The sequence below is a fragment of the Corvus brachyrhynchos genome, unplaced genomic scaffold (assembly GCF_000691975.1).
Source record: "Corvus brachyrhynchos isolate BGI_N302 unplaced genomic scaffold, ASM69197v1 scaffold514, whole genome shotgun sequence".
In the NCBI taxonomy this organism is placed as follows: Eukaryota; Metazoa; Chordata; class Aves; order Passeriformes; family Corvidae; genus Corvus; species Corvus brachyrhynchos.
The window spans coordinates 1,186,090-1,192,991 of NW_008238319.1; the positions used below are offsets into that span (position 1 = coordinate 1,186,090).

The 6,902-nt window shown below is 44.8% G+C and overlaps 1 protein-coding gene across 1 annotated transcript in view; it reads left to right on the forward strand.

The window, feature by feature from the left end:
* The first annotated feature begins 6 nt into the window (after window positions 1-6).
* Window positions 7-6,902, forward strand: part of EBF3 (early B-cell factor 3) — a 116,892-nt gene continuing 109,996 nt past the window's right edge. Inside the window, exon 1 of the mRNA XM_017733858.1 lies at window positions 7-22. The gene's annotated coding sequence lies outside the window, so the exon portion shown is untranslated. The remainder of the gene's footprint in view (window positions 23-6,902) is intronic.

A 6,902-nucleotide genomic window follows, 5' to 3' on the forward strand; every position in this document is an offset into this window, starting at 1 on the left:
CAGACCCCGTTATCATTGACAGGTAAGGACGGCGCTCGCAGCAGCGGCAGCACCTTTGCTGTGCCTGGCGTGGGGCTGCGCCAGCCCGGCAGCAGCAGCAGCGAGCTCAGGCTGTGCCTCGCACCATTTGTTGTCCTCTCGTGTTATCGTGCACAGGTGGGTTGACTTGGAAACCTGGTGGCTCACTCTGTGGGGATTCGGTAATTGCTTGCGAGTTGTCAGGGGAAGCAGTTTCATCTGCCACTGCTCTCACTGTGAGGAGCACTTTATGCCTAGAGAGTTTTTGGCTTTCAACCGAGGGATGTGTCACAAAGTGCTTTTTTTGCTAATTTGTTAACAAGTATTTCGTATTTACATTATTTTTTGTCATTTGCGTTGCCCTTAGCTGGGGCTTGGGTGGTACGGTGGAGGAATGCTTTGCCCTGTGCTAGAATGAATTTAATCTGCTATCAATTAGTTGTGAGATGTGTCCCAATTTTTTTCCAATTGTGGCTGTCATTTTATGTCAAATAGCAAATATGTAACTAATAAACCAAAGTTGTTATAATTGAAACTAATTACACATGCTGGTTGCGTAGCCCAACGTTAATTTACATACCCAGATGAACTCTATGCATCCTTCACTCTGCCTCTTGTCTGGTTTGTCGCTGGCCTTATTTTCAAAAGAACCCATTTCCAGAAAGATTTGCACCCAAAGCAAGGTAAAGCTGGTTTGGTATTGTCTTAATCGTAGAGACGATGTTTTCGGCAGCGGAAAAGCCGGGTTTTTTTGCGGACGATGCGGTAGCAGCAAAAGGCAATTTCGGATTGAGCCTGGCTGGTGAAATGGGTTCCTTGGAGCAATAAATGGAGAAGTGTTCACCCGACACCGGTTTTGTGAGGAAGAGGGTTAGGCTGGTTTGAAGAAGGCTTGTGTTTCAGTAGCTCGCAGGACAAAGTTATCTTTTGATCATGAACTTTGCTGTCCAGTGCCTGAAAAATTAAACCTGGAAAACTCCCTGAGTTAAGCCTAAAGAAATATGCACCACCAGTGGAGAGCAATGCTAATGTTTAACTAGCTGAAATAGCTGTTTGCTTAGTGGGGAATGTGAGGTATCTGACAGAAGGGACATCTCTCTTATTAGTAATCAAATAGGGCTGACCAGTTGTTGCCATCACTCTGGGATTGTGTCAGGCAATTGAGAACAAGTTCACCACTTTATAGAAGTCCAAGTACAAAAAAATCAATATAATTATATTTGTCTTTAGTGTTTTAGCTATGGAAATCATACCGCGCTGGGTTGTTGCCTTGCGAGCTGGATTTATTTCTGCTTTATTGGCTAAAAAATAGTTGGAAGTGGAGGAATCTTGGCGGCGTAGTAAATGCAAGGCAGCGTGTTACAGCTTTTATTATTGGATTACGGGCATGTTCATTGCGCAGAGTTCTTTTTGGAGGGATGTGTGACTTTTGCAGATGTAAATGGTGAATTGCATTAAAGTGTGACTGCAGCAGAACGCGAGGAAAATTAACCAGGAATGAAAATTAGAATAATATTTTGCTTTTCTGTGCTCGGTTGGACTCTGATTCAGAGCTGTGGAGCCTTTCATGCCTCTGGAGTGTCCACTGCAAAATGCACGAGGAGTTGATGTTTGTGGTCCTTGCACGTGCCAAAACGTGGCGAAACATCACCTTTTTAGGGATTCTAATGATATTTCCATACTAACATCCTGGAGCTGCTGTGAGATGATTTGTATCAGTCGTGTGAAGGGTGATCCTGGCAAAACTGAGCCAAACTACCCAACACCAGTGCTTTTATACCTCCCCCAAACTATCAGAACTATGTGATCATTTGATATTCCAGCAGCATGAGAAGAGATAAAAAAATCAGAAAACATTTGGTTAATGGGTTTATCATGTTTATTTGAATAAGGAAGATTGAAACTCCATTTATGCCTAGCATAAATGCTTTAGTGATCTTAATTATTGATGAAAAATCTGCTGTGCTTCTAAATTTAAAGATAGGACAATTTTATGGCAATTTTAATCACCTTCTGCATTAGGAATTTTCAAGATTTGGGCTTTATGGGGATGGCACGGATTTTAGCTTTCTAAAGAGAGTTGTTACTTCTCATGTCAGAGAATCTGGTGCTTGGCAGAGGCCGGGGCGGCCTCTCCAGCCGGGGTTTTGAAGGACTGTGGGATGTGATGTTTGCTCCCAGCAAATTGCAGCAAACGTAGGAGGGAAGCGTGGCCGGGAGGAAGCTCCAGAGGAGCCCTGGCCCTCTGGAGCCACCGAGGTGGATTTTAAATCCCTGATATTTACGTTCGCTCGACCCATGTGCTCAGAGTTTGGTGCCTAAATTTGTTGCCAGGGTTGGATTTCAGGCTTCCATTTCCCTCTTGAGCATCACGGAACAACCTTTCCCCATCACATCTGGGGGTCAATTTACAGTTTCCCATAGGAAGTGGAGTCGCTTGGGTAGTTGGCTTAAAAAAAAAAAAAAAAAGAATTATGTCCAATATGCTTCACTAGATCCTTTTGTCCTTTGGATACATTTAGCAGCTTTTGACCAGATAAGGCATATTTGTCCTCAGGATATGAACCAATAATTCAATCCTGAATTGAGATCTATGGCCACCCATTTCTTCCAGCCCACACTAGGAGACTCCGTGGCAGTCGGAATTGTTTATGCACTGGGATAAAAAAACCCCCAAAAAACAGAAGCAAAAAACTCCTTATGCACCTCAGGAGTAACAATTTATTAGCAGAGCTGATATTTTAAATAAACTTGTGTAATTCTGTGTTTGAATCCTGCAGTGGGCTGGAAATGTAAAAGCCAAACCTGAGGCCTTGGAAGCGGTTTTCGGTGTCAGGAGCCTCCGCGACCTTTTAATTCACTGGGAATTTTTATTTACGTTGCCTGGATGTTTCTCACGGAGCATGGCTGAGCGGGGAGGCTTTTATTACTGTACACATTTAAGTATCTGCTGGCATTTCGGGGCCGTTCCTCCAGCACAGTAACTCACGTGTTAAAGAACAAACCCACCGTAAATCGCAGCGCAGTCAGTAAAAAGATGCCACAGAAAAAGTGTCCCTGGGAAATTAGATTGACCCAAAGAAAAGCAAATAAAAGAAAGGAAAAGGCCCATATTTTCTTTGCAGTGTTGCTGAAAAGGATGGGAGTATCATTTTCATAGTGGAATAATGTTTTCTGGGAAAACACAAAAGCAGATGTTCCTCATTAGGAACACCCATTGTCTACATATCACAACTATGAACAGATAAATCTCTCCTATTTCACCCATACATTCCAAGGGCTGTAAATGATTACAGGATGCCGCTGTAACTGCTAAACCAAAACCACACTCTGGGCTAGAATCATTCCTCCGTGCCACCAGCAGATATTTCATTAGGGAGGGATGGAAATTCCTGCTCAGAGCCAGACCCTTGACTTTTCGCTGCCTTCCCGGGGGTGTCCCCGAAGGCCGGGGGTCCGACTGTTGATGCTGGGTGCCGGTGGCGGCCGGAGGCCGGGGCGGGAGCGCGGTGCCGGGGCTGGGAGTGCTGGCGGAGCATCGCCAGCGCCTGCTCGGCAGAGGGTTTCCAGATGGTACCATCACAGCCCTACTGCTCGCTGGCATCTCCGTGGGCAGTAAATACCCCCCTCCCCAATAAATCTGGCATTATTCTATAGAGTTTAGGAGACTTATCATTCCAAGTGTGTCCTACTTTCCTGTATGGAAGCCAGACATCTGCTTATCCCATTTCTTTCATACGGAGTTTGGAATAGCTTTAGTTTGGGGGAATAAAAAGTTTTGTCATATTTAACAGCTGTTACAAAATTTCAGTCCCGTAGGCTCTTAAAATACCTTTTGCCTGACCTCAGATTTGGGAGATAATTGACATTGCTAGTAGCCACCCCCCTTAACCTTTCCCTGGCTGTAATTTCAGATTATTTTCCCTAAACGACTTGGCTGTTCACGCTGGGGTGGGTTTTTTTTTTTTTCGTTGGATTTTTTTTTCACTGCCGGCTGGCCGGTGCAGCGCTTTAATTCCTCCCTACTCCAAGTTTACACCTTCGGCGGGGTGGCGGCGGCTGGAGGGCGAGGGGGGTTTTTCGTCAGCAGCGTTTCCTTTCACTTCCCGTCACAAAGGTGAGAGCCGCTGACCTTTGCTGGCAGTCCCGGCCGCTGAATTATTCATGTGATTGACTTTTTGTCAGTGCACACAGTTGTGCTCTGGGACATTTTATTCATTTACCTCATTTAAAGCGCCTTTCTGCACCTGTTCAAGTATTAATATCATGTAATTTGGGCCTAATGCCGATTTTGCTGAACACTCATTATATTTTTTATTAGCTATATTTCCAAACGATTATGTATGATTATTACCAAGCCTTACAAACAGCAATGGGTTATTCCCTAGACCTTTACATCTTCTTGTCAGGTTGTTTTCAGAAGCAAGGAGGATAAACATTTGACCAGTCCCAATGTTTTTATTCCTACTCCATATCCAACCAGAGAACTTAAAGCTTTTTCCCTTATGGCTTTGCGAAAGCATGATTAAATCCAACTCTGCAGAAGCTGTACAAATGCCAGCATTTATAAGGTCAACGCTTTTGTTAAAAATGCTATGTAAATGAGGATCTGCAAAAAGGGACATTAAATAAAATTAAATTCATTGTCTTCTTTAATGTCATTTACATTTTGGCTAAGCCCTGGCCTGTCAAGGAGGATTTTTAAAATAATTTTAATTACACATCATTTAGGGATCCAAGGTTTTCTATTCAGTAGCATTTGGATAACCTGCAAAATGGTGACTGTTTATTAACTTCTTAAATGACAACTTGTCATTTCATCTGCATAACGCAATGAAAACAGAGCAGTTTGGTGTCATTTTTTTTTTTAATTCTTATTTTTCTTTAAGATGTGCACCAAACTGCTGGAAGAACAGACCTTAAAATAGCTCAGCTGCTCATTTGCTTTCAGCGTCCTATTGGCGCTCCCAAGTTCAGAGTATATTAAAAAATTACGACTTTCCTGGGTAACCAGTTCTGGAAAAAATTGCCATCAGGAACCCGACATTGATTTTTTTCTCCTTAAGAAGGTGGTTTATTGCAGATTAATGGGTTTAGCTGCGAGGGATCTGTTTGCAGACAGGGGTAGCTGGATTGGGGTTTGAGGCGCGCAGGTACGAGCGCCTCTCACCTGTTCAAACGGGGACACAGCACACACCAGGGCTTCAAATATAGATAAAAACAGAGCGAAAAAAAAGCAAATCAAAGTAATCTCTGCAATTCAGCCTCTCCGAGCTCTCCCACATCCCAGAACCAGGACTTTGGACGCGCTTCCTTCTCCCTTTGCTTTCCTTCCCTCGGGTCATCTGAGCCACAGCATTTACATCGCTCCCTCGTAATCCCTGCTCCTAACCGGAGCACAACCCGCAGCCGAGGAAATTGTGGGAATACCTGGGCTGCTGGCGGAGCGATGCGCTGGAGAACGGCTCCCAGAGCATTGTTCCCAAGGAAATCCCAAACGTGCTGGGTGAGACCCCTGCACCGCTTTCCCCCCCGTCTAATACTTGATTATTTGAAGCCCAAAGCATTGCACGGCTCTAGGAGGAGAGAATAATAAAATCCCGTGCTTTTGTGAGAGAGGAAAAGGGGGGGGAAGGGATTTAAGCAAAGCTGTCAAAAACTATACTCCAGGAGGGACCCTGATACAAACCATCCCGGGCTTCTGCTGCAGCCTTATCAGGTGAAAAGCAAAGATACTGCCAGAGCCTGTAATTTTGTTAGGATGCCTTTGATGAATTGGATTAGGTTATGGAAAAATCTTTCAAACTCAGAGTTCTGGTACGTGAGCTTCCAGGAAGTAAATAATTACTCTCAGACAGCAGATAATTAAAAAAAACAACCTGTGAAACACAAAGTGGTAGAAATGGGTTTAATAAGGCTCCGTTGCTAACGCAGAGAGATTTCGGGGGGTCGGGGCTAGCAGCAGCCCCGGTGTTGGGTTACTCGCAGGGCTGAGGAGGGAGTGCTTTGCCGGGCTGGAGGAGGTGGAAATTCCAGGCTGGGAGGATGGAAATTGTCACCGGGGATGCCAGGGGGTGATTGACATGCGGGGCGAGGGGAAGGGGACGCGGGAGCTCAACCTGCGCTTGGCAGCCCCGGCGGAGCGCAGGAAAATGAGAGCCATTCACGCGGGTCCCGCTGCCAGCCGAGCAGCTCCGCCGGGTTGTTTATCTTAACAGCAAATCTCGCAAAAAACGGTTGTGGTCAAACCTGTATAATACAACCTTATACTGGCATTATTAATGCCCCGTTAAAACAAAGATGTAACTGAAAAAAAAAAAAGCTGGAGCTGGGGAATTTTACAGGCTGAGGGGCACTCTGGGCTTTATGAGATGTGAGTTTGCTGTTAACTGTTTTGGTTCTTTAATGTTTTAAGCCGAGGAAAACTTGCTGGTTCCTCGGTGTATCAGCTCAGCTCTAACAGAACATAGATGGCTCCACTCTAGGTTTTAATTTGCTATTGAACAAACTCTCCTTATTTCTCCGAGATGGAAAATATCCAGAGTGTAAACAGCATTTGTTCAGGAGAAAGGGAAGGTGTTTGTTCCACAGGGTTTGGAGATTCCCTTGTGCCGGGGCTGGAGGCAAATTAAAAAAAAATATATATATAATAATAATGATTAAAAAAATCTGTCATACTTTGAGCAAAATAAAAGTTTCACAGCCAGCAGAATGACACGCAGCCCATGGTGGCGTGGCGGCTGTGCCAGGGGCGCGGGGGGCAAACTGCAGCATCCGCGCGCGGTGGTGGCGGCGAGGATAGTGCCGTGTTTTCCCAATAATTCACTAGGAAATGAGTTTAACATGTGTGGGAAGGAAGGGGGTTACATTTCTGTTGTTGTAGA